This window comes from Numida meleagris, chromosome 6, assembly GCF_002078875.1.
Source record: "Numida meleagris isolate 19003 breed g44 Domestic line chromosome 6, NumMel1.0, whole genome shotgun sequence".
Taxonomy (NCBI): Eukaryota; Metazoa; Chordata; class Aves; order Galliformes; family Numididae; genus Numida; species Numida meleagris.
Window position 1 is genome coordinate 44,739,699 of NC_034414.1, and position 21,756 is coordinate 44,761,454.

The window sequence follows — 21,756 nt, forward strand, 5'->3', positions numbered from 1 at the left end:
AAAAAAAGTAAAACAAAACATATATTTCCTCGTACCATACAGGTTGCTTCCATAATTTATACGTACCCACTTAGGTAGAAGAACGATTGTGAATTCACAGCATACAAGATGTGGCATTGGTAGGCAATTTATCCCTGGCATTTCTTTAAATGCTGTCTTTCAGTTGGACACAGCTGTTACTTCTTTCCTTGGACCTTGTCACAAGGTCAGGAACATCACCACATTACCTTTCTTGATTTCCTGCCCAAAAGAAAGCTCTGAGGCACCCAGAGCCTCTGCTCCTGCTCAGCTTTTGCTGCTGTTCACAGAGAGCCCAGAAAATTCTTTGTAGCTTTGAATTATTATCATCAGGAATAAAGCACTCCCTAAAGCTGCAACTTTATTGTGATGGGTACTGGTGATGTTCAGAATTGTTTTCCACTTGCTTCAACAAATACATTACACATCACCTTTTCTCTATTGGGCAAAGTATAAAGAACATTCAATATTTGTATCCAGAACATTATCTGTATCAATACTTTTTTCCAATCATTGTGAAAGAGATAAAGAGGTTGTCAAAACACGTGGAAAACTTCAATGTTTTCGGTTGGCGCAGCCAATAATAAATACCGTTACTTCCCCTATGCCATAGAAACACTGGGGAGCCTGACAACAGCTTCAGTCACTGACTTAAAACTGAGACTCAAAAAACCTTATAACGTCAAGAAAATTCCAATAATGTAGCTACTGCTTGGCATACATCCAAGATCATATTTATCACTAGAAGTGCATTCAGACTACATCTGCCTTCAATATCAGTTGTCTGTCATACACAATAGAAAGATGCAGTTACACCTGTATTTTTGCTATCAGTTTTTGTAGAGAGCTCTAGGTGCCTGTGGGAGCAGGTTCAACCATGTTAACTGTTGACCTGCAGGAAGGAGATGAGCAGTTTTGAGGTGACCATTTTCTGATGCTGACCACATGCATATTACTGTGCCAGCCTCACACATTCAGGAAGGGCAAGACATTTTCTCCATGACTTTTAGACATCAGTTCAAATATTCCTGGTGAAAAAGAGGACCTCTCTGAGGAAACAGAGGCATACTGTATATTTACAAGTTGGTATGACTTCTCTAGGCTGGCATATCACACTTGCAGTCCCTGGTGAGCAGAGCAAAGACACAGTCCCACTACCAATTGTGACTTTCCCTAAACAGCAACAGGACTGAAAGACAATTGCAGCCAACTATGAAAGCAGATAACTCTCTGCTTCATCTTTCTGTCAAAGATAGTTTCCAGCAAAGGCTGGATTCTACAATTGATCATCCTCATGAGACAGCCTTTGAAATAGGAACAGTATTTTTCTCATTGTGATGCCATAGCATTGTCATGACTGCAATATTTTCTATAGTGAATTAAGCTTAGCTATTAAAGTGGGTGCTGTATTGACTTTTCTTTCTTCTCCCAAAGGCAGGCATGTGCACCATACAAAAAGCAGGAGGGATTTGCTGCTTTTCTGTATTTTCAGAAATACAGTGCTCAAAAAGTCCTTTCTGGTCATGTAGTCCCACTTCCTCCACCTACAGAAAACCAAAACACCAGCTTCTCTGGTGCTGCAAGAATGGCAGGCAAGGCGAGATCAAAGACGTGTTAAGTACTTACAGCCTTCTGGGCGAAGTCTGATTGCATGCAGAATTAATCCCTTATCATGAGGACTCACATTTAGAAATGTGAATATGAGATAAAGTGCTTTCTGGGACAGCAGAATTCTTAAGCAATGCCCATGGCTATCAAGATACTGCCAAAAACACTAGCCACCAATTTGCCATGATGTTTAGCTTTCCATCCTGGAACCAGGCTGTTGTCACAGAGATGTAAGTTAATGCCAGCATTTCCCAGCTTTCTTTCTTCACCTTTTTGAACAAATAATTGTGTTGTCATCTACTCAAGTAGCAGTAGTAAGTGACTTTTAAATATCAATACACATGGCCTAGCTTATGAAAACATTCCATCATCCTACCATAGGTTTTGATGTGCTAAAGTAAGTTTACGCAGGGGTGGTTTCAGGCATATTCTTAAATATTTAAAAGATTTTTGTCTATGATTCATCCTACTAGCCTTGGAAAGGGGTTTTTTGTTGCTGTTGTTTGTGGTTGTTTTTTTTTGCCAGAGGGCACAGTTTTAAGTTTGTTGCATTATTCATTCATAACGTCAGCTGACACTGCGTCAAGACAGGTAGGTAAGGATAAAAACTGTAATATGAACTGCAGTGTTTAACAGGATCATTTGTATATGGGGAGGAGGAGTAAGAGAGCAAATAGTATCTGAGTGTCTCACAAGGATCGCAATGACGTTCTTAATGTGTTTGTGTTTAAGGACAAAAAGGATATTTTATATATGTTTTCCCATAATGAATTTCCTACCTGGTCATTTAGAAGCTATTCATAGTTTCATAGCTCCCTTCCATGACATCTCAGGATGACAAACACACCAGGAAATGTGATTTTCAAGGTGCGTAGTGCTGATTGTGATGACTAACAGTGAATAAGGACTTTCTGAGAAATAAACCTTTTATCCAGGCACCAGAGAATGCATTTGTTCATGAAACATAAATTTGGAGTTTGGGTTTCACGACCAGCCTTTTACAAATCAGACTTTGTACTTCTCCTAAATCAAATAGCAGCTACATCCAGAACAGGGCTTAAACCAATTCAGATCAGTTTGAAAGCAAGAAAATTATACAGAGCAGTATCAAATTTCCTTTCTCCTCCCTGATGCCTTGGAAAAAGCTGTTCCCTATAGTCATCAAGGGAAAAGTTATCAGTTCTGTTTGACTGACACATCAATGCTCTTGCTGTCACTGGGCAATCATGCGGCAGGAAGATAAGTTCTTCAGAATCAGGGGCATGAACAACACTTAGGATGATTTTGCAAACTAGAAAGTTTCATGCCTATTGCCAATCATACAGTGAATGGGAAAATCACCTACCTGAATGTTGATTTTGTTATGAAAGTTTTCTATTTTTCATACACATTGGATCAGCAGGTGTCCTCTTAATTATAGTACAATTATATGAAATCTCCATAGGTGAGATACTTACTTCAATGGAACTGCCTCTGCAGGAGTTCTTCTGGAGAAGTTACGACCTTCTTAGCATCATTGGAGCTGCAGATTTAGTTTTTCTGGAGTGAAACACAAATGCCAAGCCCATAATTCTTAGCAGAGTCTCCAGCTCTATGGCTTGATGTGCAAATGGCTTCATCCTTTGCACTTTCCTCTTGCTTCAGTAGTAAATACGGAAAATTAAGAAGAAAACCTTAAAAAGAACAGTCAGCGCAATACAGAGAATTTGCGCTTGGACTCCAGCCCCAGGTAGTGAGGCTCAGTGGCAGCCAATGCTGCCTGAACTTCTGGGGAAGGCTGCTGGTGGGCAGTTAGGAGGGATCACCCTGACATGGTGCTAAGGCACAGGCAAGATGCACACCCAGAGAGATGTACTTTTCATAACACAGAAAGATGTACTTTTATGCCTCATCCTTTCTTTTACTTCCCTACCCATCTGTACTGGGAGAGGAGGGCTATCAGATACCAGCACAAGGCAGAGAAGCTTTCACCCACTCTAGGGTTGGGATTGCCATAAGTCTGGCAGCTGACCACAGCTGCTTCACAACTTTCCAGCCATGTGTAAACCTGGGGAGTGAACTTTCATGACCTAACTTACACCACCTGGGCCTGTAAGTCAGGTCAAGGCCTTGATGCTAGTAGGGCCCATCAGGAACAGTAATTCTTTAAAGTGGCTTTAAAGTGGTGGGATTGCCTGTGCTCTAAACAAAACACTGGCAAGCAGGCAGGCTGGCTATCTTGTCAGGCTTTGGCAAGCGAGCAAGGGGCATGACCCCATGCTCCTCAACTTCTCTCCTGTCAGAGTAACTGGCAATATCAGCCAACCTTCCAGATCTACTATGAAGATTTAACTTTCCTTTACATATCCTTATGTCCTACAATCCTTAAAGATTTCCTTTACATAAGCAATCTGAAATCTTGTACTGGTGGCTACTAATATACCCTCATATATGATAATATACCTAATTTTAAATCAGAAGACATTTTCTGCCCTTCTAGAATTCTCACAGCAATATCATTCATTAGAATAACTAATAAATGGCATGCATTTTTTACCATTCCAAGTGTCTGAAGTACATTTTTTCCCTCAGTTACATTAAGTCATGCAGTGAGAGATGCAGAAAATAGAAATTCCTCATCATTAAAAGTTTTGAGACTAACAAGTCTTAACTGTAAGAATACTTTTCTCGGTATTTCTCCTTCTTCCAGGGTGGGCATTAAATGCCATCCCAAGAGCGTGCTTTGCCTATTAGAGGATTCTATTAGATGGGGGCACAGATGCTTCCACATCAGGAAACTCACAGTTCATTAGGTGGGAAACAACTGGTGAACCTGAATTAGCATCACAGTACACTTCACAAATGCTGCTAAAATGAAAATGATTAGTCAGGGTGAAATTGCCATAAACTTGGAGTACGAGGCATTAGGCATCACTTCACTTCTCCCTCAAAGTTCTTTAGATACGGATGAATGTCCAACATCAGAAGGAATCAGAACTGTGGCTTTTCAAAACACAGACATCAAAGTGCAGACAGACAAACAGCACTGTGTTCCCTCACAGCTGAAACTCGACCCTCATAGGCTTGGATTTCCAATGACACATCTCAACCTACAGCAATTTTTCATGGCTGAGGTATGATGCAGTACTCATGTGGCCAACTCACAATGCATTTACAAGAGACAGGGCTCCCCTTCCTGCACACTTTGATCACCTCTCAGATTGAAGTTAGGAAGCACTCTGACAAGCACAGCTGCTGAGATCATTTGCCCTCCTTACTCTTTTTTCAGGGTCGGGGTATGGATGAGGGCTCTTCCTGGTGAGAGCTGCAAGAGGAGCGTCACTGTCTCCTCACCTGAAGGTATTCTGAGAGGGAAATATATCATTTGGTGGAATGCATCATTTTCAATAATTCCTCTGAGATCTGGGTTTTGGTTTTAGCCATAGGCAATGCAGCTTTAATTTTCCTTGACAGAACATCAGTAAATCACAGAAAATTCTAGTAGCAAAGCTGCAAAATTTCCCTTCCCTGAGAAGCACAGCACAGGCACAGTGTGACCTCAGGACATGGGGCTCTCTAAGACAGTGTATCCCACATTGGGTGCAGTACAGAGTGGGCAACATCTGCAAGACAGCATGGGTGATGCAACTCTTCTTATGCCTGCACGTTGTCCAGGCAGCCTCACCTTTCCCACACTTGCCCACACTCTAGGGATGCTGGCCGTCATTCAGAGGACTCTTCCAGGTAGCAATTTATCTGACAGAGATGAGGCAAAAGGGAACTAAGATAAAAAGAACAAGTCAGAAATAAATTAAAAAGCAAAAAAAACAGAGAAAAATCCAAGACTTTCAATTCTTTATGTCTCCCTATAACCAGAATCCCTTGGCCCAGAGGGATTCCTTAATTTCCATTTAGCAGGAAAGACAAAGAATAGCTCATTATACCATTCTACTGTCTTAAAACTGAGAAGGCATTTTGATTTCCTTACATATACATCAGCTACCTTCCATACCTGGACAGTACCTGAAACTGAATTATATAAAGTGAATTATTCCTGTAACAGCAGGACAATTAACATGTTTAGCAAAGCTAGCAACATACTCTTCTCAAACAGCAGTGCTTTATTGTCAGTCCCCTTCCAGATGAGGAGCCCAAGGGCCCACTGAGGCTTGAAAGATGCTCTGTTGAGATGACCAGGTGACAAAATCACCACCAAAGAAGGCTTTCTTAATTCAAAAGTACACTGGGATTATTCAGAAACAACAGTTTCCTCTAGCCTCTAGCCTACTCCCTTTCTGTTGCTAATGCAGCCAGACTGATACGTGCACCACTTCACAAAGGAGAGAGATTATTTCATTATTTATGCATTGCTACATCCTACTGACATCAGTATTGCATTTATATACAGCCTTCATGAGGACCAGCACCTTGAAGATGTACTTACTGCCTTTGATTTATTATAGAGATACTTAATCTGAAAGGAACAAAAAAACCCCAAACCTCTGCATATTCAGTATATCTCACTGTTTATTACTGAGTAATGACCTGTCCTGCTCTTCTGGATCAGTCTGGAAGGCTGATCTTAGAGAATTACTTTTACCAAATTAAAAAACACAGGATGTTCACAATTTCTTCTATACTCCAATTTTCTTATGCCATGCATGGCATTTGGTTTCCACCAATACTCATTCTACAAATGCTGCAAACCAGAGCTGAGCTGCACAGTCTCCTGTATTCCTAGGAGAATCACTCCAAGCTATGCTGCCGACAGACAAAGAGAGGCATAATTCTGCCAGAGTGACAAAAAAACAAAGTGGGAAGGGAAAGTAAAAAGGCTTGGGAACTGCTTGAGAAAGAAAACTAGCACGCTTTCCACACAGACTTCAAGTAGCATTTGTACTTTAGGGTCCTCATTTTGCCAGGGACCTACTCATACTATCCCAATAATAAGAGACTCTCAAAATTAAAGGAAGAAGTAGTCATAAAATACTATATCTCTCTATAGTAGGTTTTCATCTGCATTTTCACATTGTTTTCATTACAGCCAGCTCTCCATTACACATGAAGGGATTATAAGGCATGTGGTAAACTCTGCCAAAGTCACAAATGATATACTATAGAAATTTTAGATGATATGTCTGGAGCAGGGTATCCATCTTTGTTGTCTGTGTACTGGTTCCCTGTTACAATGCAGTCAAAAGTAGACTTCTTCAGCCAATATTTTGTTCCTTTGGACTGTATGTATGAAATGACACATCAAATAATCCTTGTTATCTATCATTCTGAGAACTGATGAGCTTAGAATGTAAATACCATAAACTTTCAACCTTTCCAACCAGGTATTTTTGATCATGACTACTGAAGTCAAAGTTTCTGGGGACAGATTGCATACACACTGAACGTGCATGTATGTAATCAATAATTCTACAGCATACACCAACTGTGCAAATACCGCATTTTTCTACTGCACCTTATTATGGCTCCATGTGGAGGGAACCATGGCCCAAATGGAACATGTGGTCTTGCATTTCTCAGAATATTTCTGTACATTGTCCATTTTTAACTATAACTGTAGACAAGGAGCAGAAATATTTCAGTTTAAGTTTTTTATTATTGTTATAGTTGTAAGCAAAATTCATCTGTTGCTCATTCAAATCCATCTGGCAACCAGCATATTCACATTTGTTACAGGAAGGAATTATTTCAATTTATTCCAAACAACTGCTAGTTGAATTAACTGAGATCACAGATACATGCAGATTTCCTCCATTTCATAGGCTGTCAGGGAGGTTTCAGGCACAGTGGCTGATCTTGGAGATACTTCTGTACTTAGCACACAAGGCACAGACTTCTAATTGGTACACACCACAAATACTGTGTATTTATGTTAGTGCCTCTAGAAGTGAACTCTCTGTATTGTTCACTTAACTGTGCTTTGGAAAGCTGTCCTGGCACACATAACCTGGATTCTTTTCAAGTGAAACTGAACTAGAAGGTCACTGACGAACCACTAAAGGAGACTTACTTCTCAGGACCAAATGAGAAACAGTCTGGAGCAAAATCCCTTGAAAGGAGCATGGCATGGACAACCAATCACAGCATCAGCAGTTTTGTTCTAGCCACCCACTCTCATCACACTGTACTATTTGGTAATATAGACATACTTAAAGGCAATCATTTTCTAAAAATCTGCAGTGCTAGGTTACTGTCACTTGAAAAAAAAAAAATCACCAAAAAAGAACTAGGTTAATCTGGCAGCTGATGTAGTTACCTATTCCTGTTTCCCCTGCCATGAACTTGGGGATAATTCTAGTTACAAAAGTTGTAGATAGAAGTTATTTATTATGTTTTCATGAAATAGATTTGAGAAATAATGAAACAGTAAAGAAGTCCTCGGTGGGTGTTTTGCTTGCCATCACATCTAAAGCCAGTGGCTAAGCCAGCAGCAGAACAAAGGAATTCTCACCACAGTAGTTCTTGATTGCTTTAACTAGAAAAGTTACTTTACAAAGCTACCAGCAAAGGACAAAAATATCCCTCACACTTCAAAATGTTTACTCAAATTATTCAGGAGTTAGCCGTGCAAAGAATAGGACTGATCACATTGGGCTGGATTTCAGCCTAAATCACTCTCCATCCAATTGGTTTTCTTTCTATACCCTACAGAGCCACAAGAGTTTCCAGTAGGATTCACCTGCCTCTCTGCAGCACACATTAATTAGCCAGATATTTCTGACTGCAGCCTCACGACGTGGTGGCCTGACTGAGTTCTTTGCCACCGCACTGCAGGCACTGTAGCATTGGATGTTGAGAAAGACAGGTGTATAGTGGGGGACTTCCTCTATTCTCCCAAAGGAGAGGAAGAATCATAAATAATTCTTAAGCCACAAAGTACTAATTGCAATGGGTTTTTAATCAAAGGACTTTCTCCACAAAGTGCACGTAAGCTGAATGAGCAGCTCCCTGTTAAAAGACACTGCTGTGACACTGTCCATCACATGCAAAGCACCACGAGGACAGGCAAAAGTTCTGGAGGTGCTGAAGTTGCCAAGTTTTATATGATCTCACATTATCTCCTTACAATGAATCAATAAACAATAACTTGAACTAAGCAGGGTGTGATATCAATGATTGCTCTTGACACAACACACTATTTTTAAATAAGAGCGTGATGGTCCGGGTTACAGGTAGGCTACAGAAAAGAGGCAGCAGCATGCTGAGTGATTTCCTTTGGAAGACTATAGGTGCAATGCAAAGCATTGCTGCAGGAGCCTGTGCAGCCCAGAGAGTGGTGGTGAATGGAGTTAAATCCAGCTGACAACTGGTCACAAGCCGTGTTCCCCAGGGGTTGGTATTGGGGCCCATCCTGTTTAATATCTTTATTAGTGATCTGGATGAAGGGATTGAGTGCACCCTCACTAAGTTTGCAGATGACACCAGCTGGGAGGAAGTGTTGATCTGCCTAAGGATAGGGAGGCCCTACAGAGGGACCTGGACAGGCTGGATCGCTGGGCTGAGGCCAATGGGATAAAGTTCAACAAGACCAAGTGCAGGGCCCTGCACCTTTGCAACACTACAGGCTTGGGGCAGAGAGGCTGGAAGACTGTGTGGAAGAAACAGACCTGCGGGTGTTGGTCAATGCTCAGCTAAACATAAGCCAGCAGTGTGCCCAGGTGGCCAAGAAGGCCAGCAGCACTGTGGCTTGTACCAGAAATAGCATTGTCAGCAGGAGAATGGAGGAGATTGTCCCCCTGTATTCAGCTCTGGTGAGGCCATACCTTGAGTACTGTGCTCAGTTTTGAGCCTTCATTACAAGAAAGACATTGGGGCCCTGGAGCATGTCCAGAGAAGGGCAACAAAGCTGGTGAAGAGTCTGGAACACAGACTCTATGAGGAGCGGCTGAGAGAACTGGAATTGTTTAGTCTGGAGAAGAGGAGGCTTGAGGGAGATCTTACTGCCCTCTACAACTCCCTGAAAGGAGGTTGTGGTGAGGTGGGGGTCAGCCTCTTCCCTCAGGTAACAGAGATAAGACTAGAGGGAACCACCTCAAGTTGGGCCAGGGGAGGCTGAGGTTGGATATTAGGAAAAATTTCTTCTCTAAAAGAGTGGCAAGGTACTGGAACCAGCTGCCCAGGGAGATGGTAGAGTCACCATCCCTGATGGTGTCCAAGAAATGTTTAGATGTGGTACTACGGGATGTGGTTTAGTGGGGAAATATTGCTGGTAGGTGGATGGTCATACTAGAAGATCTTAGAGGTCTTTTCCCGCCTTAATGATTCTATGCTTCTCCAAGCACTGGGCTTAGAAAACCTCAACCTCACGCTCCAATAGAAAGATAATTTGTGTCACTAAAACAAGCTCATCCTTCACTGCTTGCACTGAAGGGACTGAAACAAGTGTTTCCATGGTGCAGAGCAGTGCTGCATATGTCTCAGTAGATCAGAAACAAAACCCTCTTCTCGCTATTGGGTGGGTCCCACTATGCAGCAGTAACTACTAAGCCATCAGATCTTGCTTGCAGTTTTTCAGAGATTGCACCTAAGGTGCATCTCTCTCATACTTTTTTCCCCTCTGCAGAACAGCTGGCAATATGTAACTTGGTATAACTACTCATATTATAATTACTATAACTAGTTATACTGATGGGGAAAATAATAATGATGGAGAGAAAAAAAGAGAAATGTTTATATCAGTGGAAGACTGTCCTATTAACAAATACGATGGGTCCCTGAAATTGAAACAAGGATGAACAATATAAGCTTCCTGGATAGTAATAAACACTTCATTATCCCCTCTGTTTCCATAAGCTCGTAGCAACAGATGGAATGAACGGAAAAAGTTAAAACAACTGAAAGAACTAAGGAATCAATACAACCTATTCTTAATGTTTCTGAAAAAAAAAATTAAAAACCAGAACACAGCATCTTGGGCAAGTGAGATTGAGTAAACATTTTTTCTTCACCAGAGCAAAACTGCAAAAAGCAGACTTTAAGGTGGACCCAAACAGGGACATTCCTACAAGGTGTTTGTCTCTCTTCTCGGCACGCTTAACATGCATACCCATACTGTAACACAATTTTCCCATTGCCTAATATCAGCAGTGAATGTTTTCTGCTTAGACATATTTAAAGTTGTGCAGAGGCCAAAGAATATTTATTGTTTCTGTATGAGCTTTTTTAAAAGCATAAAACACGATTGGAGTCAGCCACAGAATTCAGTAACGACTGACCAACTGGCACTATCATCTTTCACAAAATCACCTAGCATTTGATTTTGGAAACACATTTGTTGCTTAGACTCTACCCAAGATTACTTTGATGGGTCTACATAAAAGTCCAAGTTTCATAGGAGAAGGCCTTTCCACCGCTTTATAGAGCGCAAAGAGAAAAAAGAAAACATGTACATACTGGGAAATCACCTTCTTCACTAATCCACTAGAAATACCAAGCAGGAAATGAAATCCTTTAGCAAGAAACCTTAGAAGACAGGGCTGCTCTGCTCCTCTGGTATCAGTCTGCTTAGAAACAGAACTCAAGGAACATCAGGCAGTTTATGCCTTGGGGAGTCTGGCTGCAGATAAATGTGGTTTTTTGTAGCCCTGCACTGTATAATACTAGCTTACCAAACAGTAAATTAAAGTTTTGCCTACATAACACCCATACTGACATCACTGCTTGAGAAAGTGCCCCACAGGGAGAATTCTTTTTTGAGATCTGACAGCAAAGATATAGCTTTAAGATATTGAAGCCCATCAGTGAGAAGTCATTGTCCATGAGGACATTTTATTGTGAATCACGATTCTTGGGTGGGAGTCAGATGAAATGAAGGTTTGAGGCATTTTTCTCCACAGTACTGTGCCTGGCAAATTTCCAGTGAGGCATAATCCCAAGATCCCAGAGACAGACTGAAAGCTTCTCAAAGACAAAGTGAAAAGCTACATTTGGCTCCATTAAAAAAATTATACCAATTTAGAAGAAATGCAAAATATAAATCTAGTTGGAATGAAATCAGAGCCTGACTAAAAGCAAAATTTCTCTTGCAGATTTTGTGGCTATCATTTCTATCATCGTATTTCATCTACAGCATAAACATAGAAAATTCTTTAATGCTAGGCCTAAAAACGCTTTAAAGCTGTTCCCTCTCTGAGCAATGCATTTCCAGCACTCTCTGTATACAGTATTTGCAGAATGTTTTAAACACTGTCCATTAGGCATACAGATCCCCAGTGTTCTTTTTTTGACAAACTAATGCTTCAGCTGCATAACAAAATCTTGTCTTTTAGCTTTTCTAGTGGAAGGATTTCCTTTTTTTAATCTCAGTGATGTCAGATTAGTGAGGGAGGCTACTTCTTTCCTACTCCTGTTACCCAAGATTTTGTTGCATGTGGTTAGTTTCATTTTTCATCCTCTGCTTTCAAAATTAACTCAGCTATGGATGAAGATATATATCCTATTAGTGCTATTCCTTTGGGGAATGCCTACAACAGCTGCAGCTGCCATTTCATTTCTCCTTAATACCTTTGTATCCTAGAACACAAATAAAATAAATTCTGGTATCTTGTCCACTGCACACCCCACATCATATTATTTTAAACATATTGTACAGCTAAATTAAATTCCCCTGATAAGACAGTGTTAATTGTTTTCAAAGGAGCCATTAGAATAAGAGTTTGTGCCTCCATAATCCACCCAGGAATAATGAAACTTCACACAGAAAAGCAATGAATGATCCAAGATCTAATAAGTCTTCTTAACTCTGAACAGCGAAATATTAAAATAATGTAGAAATCATGACAGCTGACAAGTGGAGTCATTAAAAAATGTACACAAACCCAGCAGCAAATGACTGCATAAAATAAAGGACGTTGCATCTAATGACTTATACTGATGCACTGTCCCATGTTCTGAAAAGAAAGCATCTAACATTTACACTGATGACAAGTAGAACGGTAATGCTTAAATTGAGATATCTTCTGTTCTGCGCTGGGCTCAAACTTGGGACATAAACTTAAAAACCGATTGCTAGATATCTCAGATCTCACTTATACATGCATTTTGACATGTCAGCTTATGAATTTAAAAATCAGCTAAGGATAAGAACCCAGCATATCATTAGCGTTGAATTTCCATCTGCAAGATACTGTTGCTGACTAGAATAAGACTGTGTCTTATTTTTGTGCAGGCAAGTAGCATAAAGCTTAATGAATTTTAGAGTCTTTGTCTGATACTGTCTCACATATTTGTTACCTCTCACCCTAGCTGTCTTGCGATATGCTGAGAGAGGAGCTGATGATGCCCTGCCTATTGGTAGGCAAACTAAGGAGACATTCAAGCAGTTTATATACAACTGCAGGGACGGAGTTCATGATGCTAAATTTCCTCCTGCAAATGAGGATACAGACTGGGACCTAAGATTAGAATTCACAACCAAGTACTCTCAAAGGAATAGGATGGGAAAGAAGAACACCCAAACTGACTTGAGAGGACATGTGGCCTGCCTAAGGCTGCACAAAAGCTGTCCTGTACATCACAGCGAGGTGCAAAGTCTAGTTGAAGGCCAAGAACCAGCCGTTAGCTCTTTTTCCTAAACCGAAAATATTTATTCTCTGACAAAACCAGGAGTAGGGGCAGTTGTTAGAATTCCTGCTTTTTAAAGTTTTATCAAATTTATTGTCCCTATTCTAAAGTATAGCACTAAGCGTCTTAAAATGAAGAGACAAGAAGAGGTCTATTCAATTAACATTCTCCTAAAATTGAGACATACTCAGATTCTATGGGATTTCAGGATCAAAGAAAAACTGATTCAGAAGCTTTGCCACTTTTAATTGCTTTGAGACAGTATTTTTAACCTTACCACTCTATTTCTGACTATGTCTGTATTTTTCTTGAACCTAATTTTAAAAGTGTACGGTGTAGATTTAGTAGATAGAGATTATAAAGTCAATATTTTACTTAATATAAAGCCCATTCAAAACTGCAAAGCTTACTCTAATAGCATTTCTTTCATCTATTCAGTTACTTGTACCACACTAACTGGCAGCATCTTCAGCATCGCTAACAAATTCAAACACAGGAACCTCCCTGCACTCACCAAATCTGAACAAATTACCCAAATAAAAGGAGAGTTTGCTGTGATTTAAGGTGTCTAGATGCTAAACAATTCCAGAGAACTGTTCTTCCTGAGGTTCCATTGATGGTCTTCTCAAAGTAAAATAAAATAATAAAAAATAAACTTTAATCATCAGCTTTTTTCAGAGCTGTGTGGCTTAGGCACTTCTACTAGTCATCTCCAACCAATGTGCAATAATTGGTACTGGATGTTGTGCTTGTTTCTGCAAGGACTCACAAGGCAGTAAGCACTGAGCATTTCTGCAGGTGACTGTCAGTGCTTAGCCATGACATTTGCTTATGACTGACCAGGGAGCAGAAGCTGGAACCAAGAGCAGGTAGGCTGATGACAGAGGGGAAGATGCTGTGCTCATGGCAGGTCTCTACAGAGCATGGCAGAAGAACCAAATGGGATTCTTTTTGACACTGTGCCTCTGCTATTCTCAAAGCCTGAAGCAACTCTGTAATCTCGTGATAACTGGATTCTCCGACTTTTCTTCATTCATGTCCTTCCTCAGAGTTCTTCCTCCACTATTTGTTAGCAACTGTATATCCTGGGATAAAGGATACTCAGATTCAGTTCTGCCCTTTCCAGCAGGACTGATCCCATGCTTTCTGTTTTTCCTACTCTCTGTGCTGATCAACCTTCTAGGGAGAGCTGGTGTCAGTGTTTCAGGCTGATACAATATCATTTTGCACAAATAAATAACAAGTTCCCAGAACTGAGAATGAAAGTGCTTTCCCCAGGCTAGAGTGTGATTTGTACAGTCTGGCTCCAAGGCAAGAAAATCTTCTATCATCACCAGCAACACCTTCCTGGCAGCACTGTGAATCTAGCCATAGAAATACAGCCAGAACACTCCAGCAAACTCAGGGTGAATGTACAAACAGCCTAGAGAATGACTGAAAGTGTTATTCAGCTACTAGTCTTTGTCTTGTAGGCTGTACTGTAAAAGACATAAATAAAATTAAGGCAGCTGGAAGACCCCAAACTATCATTAGTATGGTTGTGTACCTCCTGCATGGCATTTCTCTTTACTACTTTTTCTGTGTGAAGGAGTCAGTCAGCTGATTTTTTTTAAAATGCAGTAATAAAGGAGATGTACTATTCGTTGGTTTTGCAGGCTTCCTCGGGGCATCAAATTTACAGATCAATCTGATAAATATTACTTCCAATTCTACATGAAATGGAGATAACTTCTGCTTTTGGTTGTGCTGACAGTATCCATAACCAACAAAGTGATTTCCAAAGAGAACAGAAGGCAGGAAGCTTGCTATGAGAAACATGTAGAATCCACAGATAAAAACAAGAAGCGAATGGGCAATGTGTGGCAAAATATGCTTGGGTCTCTAGCAAAAATGTATCATGTACTTGAGAAATGACATATGGCACTTGCCTACAACCCTGGCTGGCTAAACGCCCGGTGCAATGTGGAATTGCTTCACACCAGTGAAAAGCCCCTTCTGCACATTATAAACATATTCATATTGATTCCTTAGTTATGAGACAGGAGATTTTGAAAAGGAAAATAATTTTAGAAAGGAATGAAGTCAGGCAGTACAATTACAAAGATGTAGCAACACTTTCTGCAATGTGCAAGAAATGTCCAAATATTAGAACTTTCTGATTTCATACTCCCCATTGAAATAAATATTATGAAATAAACACAACTCCTTTCTATATAATGTGCAGAAGTCAGTGACTATTGAAATGTTTCTTGTTGAATATAAGACATCATAAGAACCTGGGCAGCCTTCCTCAATTTACATGCAATGTAAAAAGCTCAGGATAACTTATTAATTTAAACCAGAGCCATTGCAGCAAATAAACTAATAATAATAAGAAAAACTCACCCACTCATCGCTCCCTACTTTGTACTGATTTTTATATCATTTTCAAATTAATTTTTTCAGTGCTACTTACATGGCTGTGGCCGCTAGCCTGCCTTGAGTTCAAATCAGAGGACTTCTGCCATATCTCCCAAGCTAACTGTGGGCCAGGGACACTTCAGCTCCATTTTAGGCTATACACTCTTGTTAATTACATGCTCATTGCATGTTTTTATGTTTTAAAGCTTTCTATCTGTGACTTCTGGGAACACTGCAGGGTTTCAGCGGCAGTAAGATGCATGCTCCCAGCTCCACTTATTGGCTGAACAAACCTTCCCTCATCTCCTTCCAACACCACCACTTCCTTACCTATAATTATGCTATTCAGTTCTTACAACCAAGTGCTAGAATTATAGAAACAGCCCATTTGAGACATACAGATTGCTTTCTTGTAAAACCTTTAGCTCTACCCTTGCAGGAATACAGCTGTTTTGTGCTGTAACTAAGGAGTAGGTTGTAATGCCACATGTCTGCTCATTATCACTGCATGAAACTTTCAGTAACAAAAGCCCGTGGCCCATGAGTTTAATCCAAAATGAAATGGGCTCAGTTTCACCAATTCTTCCATTTCCACTGCTGAACATGTATGACTGTGGGACACCCAGCAAAATAGCAGGAGGGGAGGGCCAACAACTGTCACTTGACTATAGTAACCAATACCAGGAAAATCACTGGATTTTCATCCAGATTTCTTCAGTTGCCTTCATGAAGCATATCTGTCATTATTGATTCACTGACAGCTATTGCTGCTAATCTGCTGCTCCAGTTATATGAAAGTATATCTGAAAGTAATGCCTCCTATTTTATTATGTTGGTGTTATGACAGTAGAAGTTGAACCTTCCCACCAATATTCCATTACATGTTGTTGCTGTGCAACATGGCAGCAGAGGGGCAGTCTGACAGAATGGATGGAAGTGCAGATGAAGCAAAGTTGCGTCACTGAATTCCTCCATGCAGAAAACATTGCACTCATTGACATTCATCGACACTTGCTGAAAATTTATGGAGACCAAACAGGGGATGTGAGCACAGTGAGGCAGTGAGTGGTGCATTTCAGCAGTGCTAACAGCAACAGTGGGTCACCTCCAATGGTGCAGAATGTTTTGAGGGCAGCACGCATGCTCTTGTTCATCACAGGGAAAAATGCATAGCTCATGGTGGTGACTGCATTGAAAAATAGTATTTTATAGCTGAGAATTTGCTCTATCAAACAGTGTTATTGTGCTTTTTGTAGTTGTAGTTTCCATGGAAATAAAATAGGAGGCATTGATTTCTGAGCAAACTTTGTGTGTCTGGATGTTGTCAGGGTCCATAAATCTGAGTGCTGACAGCTGTTATCCATACAGATTTGAAAACACAACATCATCAGATTTAAATTTATCAGAGTAAGAATTTGATCCTGTTTCCAGTAACATTTACCTAACTTCTGCCATCCATATCAAAGGTAACAGATCACCTGGAAAAGCAAGTAACTTTGTTCTTTTGTTTGTTTTTCAAAGGATATCTCAGTTCCTTATTTCTACATTACTGTTTCTTTACTTTAAAAAAAAAAAAACATAGAGCAATAATCAGCAATTTGCATCTTTGATACACTAGGTAGATATGACCGAACCGAGTTCTCACTGCTTTGTTGGTAAACTACTTGAGTTTTTTTTTTTTTTTTTTAAATTAGAGTATCATTGAAATAATGTCACAAATGCAACAGTACATCTACACTTGATGAATCCAATTCCATTATGAAGAGACAACAAATAAATAAAATTTTGCGCTAATTGGACCAAATTTAGTTGAAATCTTAAAAGACTTCACAAATATGGATGCATGAAATGTTCCTACTTTAGAGGCAGGGAAACTGAGGCACAAACAGATTTTAAAAATGAGAAGAGCAAGCAGCAAAACGTGGAAGACAGCCCATATTTCCTGAGTTTCATCCCATTACTCATTCAGTGCACTAAATCGGAACAGCCAGACTGAATTCTGATCTGGCTCTTAAATGCTTATACATATACAGAAGCTTTTGAAATTTGAAGGGTCTTCTTAATAAATTTGAATAAACAAGTAGCATATAGAAAGCTATCCTTTTAGAGATGCAGCTAATGCCGCTCTCTCTTACAGATCACATTTGAGAATTTCTATCAGTATTATGTCAGATGAACAAACAGTAAGAGGAACACTTTAAGTAGTGCACACTATGCTGGGAAGCTTTTAAACCACAATTTACCTCTTTCTTCTTCATGGTCTCAAATCAATAATCCCAGTACTGAGAAACGATGGCAAATGTTTAATCATCTGCATGTATAACACTGCAGATTCAACACACATGTGCACATATGTGCAAAACCCCCAACCACGCCAGTTTCCAGATGAAGAATTATCAGTTCACATTAACACAAGAACTGCACGCGCCCTGGATGCTTCCACATACCTGAGCCCAATAAATGTGTCATCCAGGTCTTTCACAACACCATTTTAGTTTTCTTTTCCCATTGAACATGGAAAACAGAACAGATGGTTCAAGACAAGTGACTGCTGCTGATTCTAACTCACTTGTCAATGAAAGACCCAGATATCTGACCTTTATGCAAGGGCTGTGAGAAACATGGATGCCTGCTTCCTTGTGCAACGGGCTTCTCAGTCCCAGTTTGTACCAGACTTGTATGATGAATGTTTGCTGGTTGATTGCTTTCTTTTCATTAACTCTGAACACCTGCCATCTTGGGAAACAATACAATACACAAGACAATAGAGATTCGAATCACAGACACTACAAATGTCCATAGAATGACTGGGGATAGAGGAGGGAGCAACACCCCTAAGTAGTGCCACCATCTTGGTAAGAGTCAAAGGAGCTAAGAAATTCACACATCAGTTTCATTCCCATGTGTGCCCAGACCAGAACTATGATATTCAACTTTAAATGTACCTCAGCTGAATCCAGTCTTTTCTCCATCGTTCGTTATGGAGAGAGGAGAAAAAAAAAAAAAAAAAAAAGAAAAAAAATGAGAGAGACTTTCTTGCTAGCTCTGAGTAACTTTTGACACTGCCAAACCTCTAGGTTAACACTGTTATTTCTTGTGGAAAGAGCACATTATCCTGTGTTTGAGCTGCTTGTTCTTTAAGTTCAGTGCAATTTCTAGTATTGTCTGTGTACAAAGATTGTACTAGAATTTATACAAATAAAAAGTATCTTGAAGTATTTTAACAGAGATGGGAGGATCTCAGATTATGTATGTTACCACTGTGAGTAAGCATCACTGAAAATAAGTGAAGAACATTCTGCCGAGTCAGGTGGCATATTTTCCTCTGTATAACTATGACTATCTGAGTAGGATATGTTTTCTAACTACTGATCTTTTACACTTAGAGCTGAATACCAAAAATACAGAATCTAAACTGAAATGTCATAAGTAGACTTCAGTTCCAGATGCCCATTAAATTTTGGAGTGCCTTGACCAGGACTAAGATTTGGGTTTGGAAATTCACCTCTGGAGGAGAATCACCATACCTAGTGGGAGAGCTGATCTGTGCTGGACCCTGTGTTCACAAATTCTGAGTTTCTAACTTCAGAGAAGCAGAAAAGTCTGATCAGAAGTTTTCTGTGCAACAAAATCAGCTCTGAGCTGTCAACTTGATAGCTATCTAGCAGATATGGGTGGCCTCCCAGATGACCAGCCAAAGATCAAGATAGACAGTAACTCCAGCTGTTTCCTGGCTTTCAGCAATGGCCTGTTGTGTCTCACCCCTGTATGCCTCTTGGTCATTTAGACCTCAGACATTTGTGGATGACATTTTTAATTAGGGGAAAACTCAGCATAAATTACAGAGTGCTGGAGTGAAAAGTATATGGAAGAACTAGCTGGGCTGGATGTGTCAGCGTGTGGATGAACTCAGAGTGAATTTTGAAATGAGCCATTCATACATTTTATGCAGAAACACAAGCTAAAAGTGGGCTAGACCCTGAAGAACAAGCTGTTTTTCTGTCTTGCATTCAGGAGCCTGAATCTGGGTCACTGAGAACTTCATCTAAACAACTCCTATGTCTCATATGTCTCCCATATCTCTATGTCAGGCAAATACGCAGTTCAAGTTAAAATCACAGCAACAATGAAAACAACTGAGTTGGGATGTCAAAAAGGTCACTGAAGTATACAAAACAAGATTTAAAGAGAGGATACTAAATATGTACTTATTATGTAATGGCTATCATATACATTGCTTCCTTCCTCATGGCAAGGAGCTTTCCACCTCCCCACTGCCCTTGTCCAAGGGCAGGATTAACCTACAGCTCTGTAGCTAGTGAATAATTTCTAGTTTCATGACTATAAAATTTAATGAACCACCTATTCATTCACCACCACAATTGTTTTCCACATATTCTTACTCATAAAATATGCATATAATCCTGACTCTTCACTTCCTATTTATTCCAGTAAATAGATCCTCTGTTCTGCACAGGCAGTCCTGTCACTGTGTTTAAGTCTGGGGACAGGCAGAAACCTTTGTACAATAATCATGGAAAGTTAGTGGGGTAGAAGGAGATGTTATCAGCCATTATCTCTCTCTCCAGAGGATGTGAGGAGAATATAAATAAATCCAGACACTGCAAATGCTTTGCTGCAAGTGAGGCGATTAAAGTATTTCAGATTCCTACAAGTCTATTTAAAGCAACTTAAATCTTTTTGATGGCCAGTAGTTCACTGCAGCCTAGCTGCTTGCATAGGCTGAGCCTCCCCAGCGCTGTACAACATCTGCAGGAAAACGGCTTCAGCTCCTTAGGTATATTAATACAGATAAGACCTTAGGTTACAGATATGTCCTCAGAAAATATTTCAGGCTACTTCTGTTTACTTTAGAGATACATAAACTCCCTTATGAGGCTTAGTACTCTTTCTTAGGCTTGTATACTTGAACCTTCATCAGCATCGTTAAGAATTCCACATTCAGAGCAGTAGCTGGTCAGAAGTTGGTTTTAAAACAGTGTGTAGAGGTGGAGAAAAATTTAACTCTTTCCCAGTTAGAAAGTGCTTGCTGACAAGACTGAAGGCAGAGGGATGGACACAGGAGCCAATGGAAGTGAATAATATTACTTGCCTATATTGGTTTAGCCACGCCTAAGAAACTTGGAGAGAAAAAAAAGGTATCTTACATTTTATAGCATGTTTCCTCCCTGGGATACAGTACAGAATCCAAATCCATCCTCAAGAAAAATGAGGAGTATGAGAGTCACCTATCACTTGCAATAAATCTACAGAAAAAAAATGCTCGTCTTAAAACAAAGCAAAACAAACAAACAAAAAAACCAATAGACTCATCATTACCTAACAAAGTCTTCTCAGTAACTGGAGTTATGGGGGAGAACTACATAATGCTTTAGCAGAGGCTACAGGAGCACAGGAATTCAAGAGGAAAAACAACAAGATAAGAGTGTACATCAGAACAAACTGATGGGCTAACACCCTGGAAAAAGAGAAAGAGAGAAAGTCTGGGAGTAAAGAGCTTCTTGAGTAACTTGGAATCAAGAGCAAAGATAAATTCAGAGAAACACATTTTTTAAGATGTTTTCTGCTTTAATTGCATGAAAGACATGCAACTCCAATAAGCTGCAAAAATATTGATACTGCTGGAAAGATTTGCTTTCCCAAATGATTCCAGAATACTATATAAATTAAGAAGAAGCTCCACCTACCTAGCATGTTCTCTCCTCAGAAACAGAAGGCAGCAGCCAATGTAATGCTCATGAGGCCTGCTCAGGATAGGCTGCTCACAGCTGACCCTTTTTACCCAAGGCAGCTGACAGAAATCCAGGCACCTAACACCTGCTGAAGGACAGTAAGAAAAGCCAGGTAAACACTTGTAATTTTTATACAGATAGTGCAGGCTCTTTATACTGGTTATTTGATTCCTTCTTCAAATATGTAAGTAAAGCATGAAGGACAGAATATTACTGAGTAACATTTTCCCTCAACAAATAAAACAAAGTCTTGGATGTTATTACCACTGTGAACATATCCAAATGTCAGGTGCTGGGGGAGGTTTCAGCATGTCCTTCATAGGGAATATTTGGCCTTCAGCAGTGAAACCAATCATTAGACTGTTTTTCCTCAGCTACCTGACAATGTATTTGAGAGGACATGATGCAACAATAGGCAATG

At 40.0% G+C, this 21,756-nt stretch overlaps 1 long non-coding RNA gene across 1 annotated transcript; it reads right to left on the bottom strand.

Moving 5' to 3' along the window:
• Nucleotides 5,126–21,504, bottom strand: LOC110402084. The gene is made up of 4 exons (XR_002440886.1): nt 21,291–21,504; nt 18,528–18,543; nt 18,180–18,318; nt 5,126–5,361 (listed from the first exon to the last, which is right to left on the bottom strand). It is a non-coding gene; the product is annotated as an uncharacterized LOC110402084 (long non-coding RNA).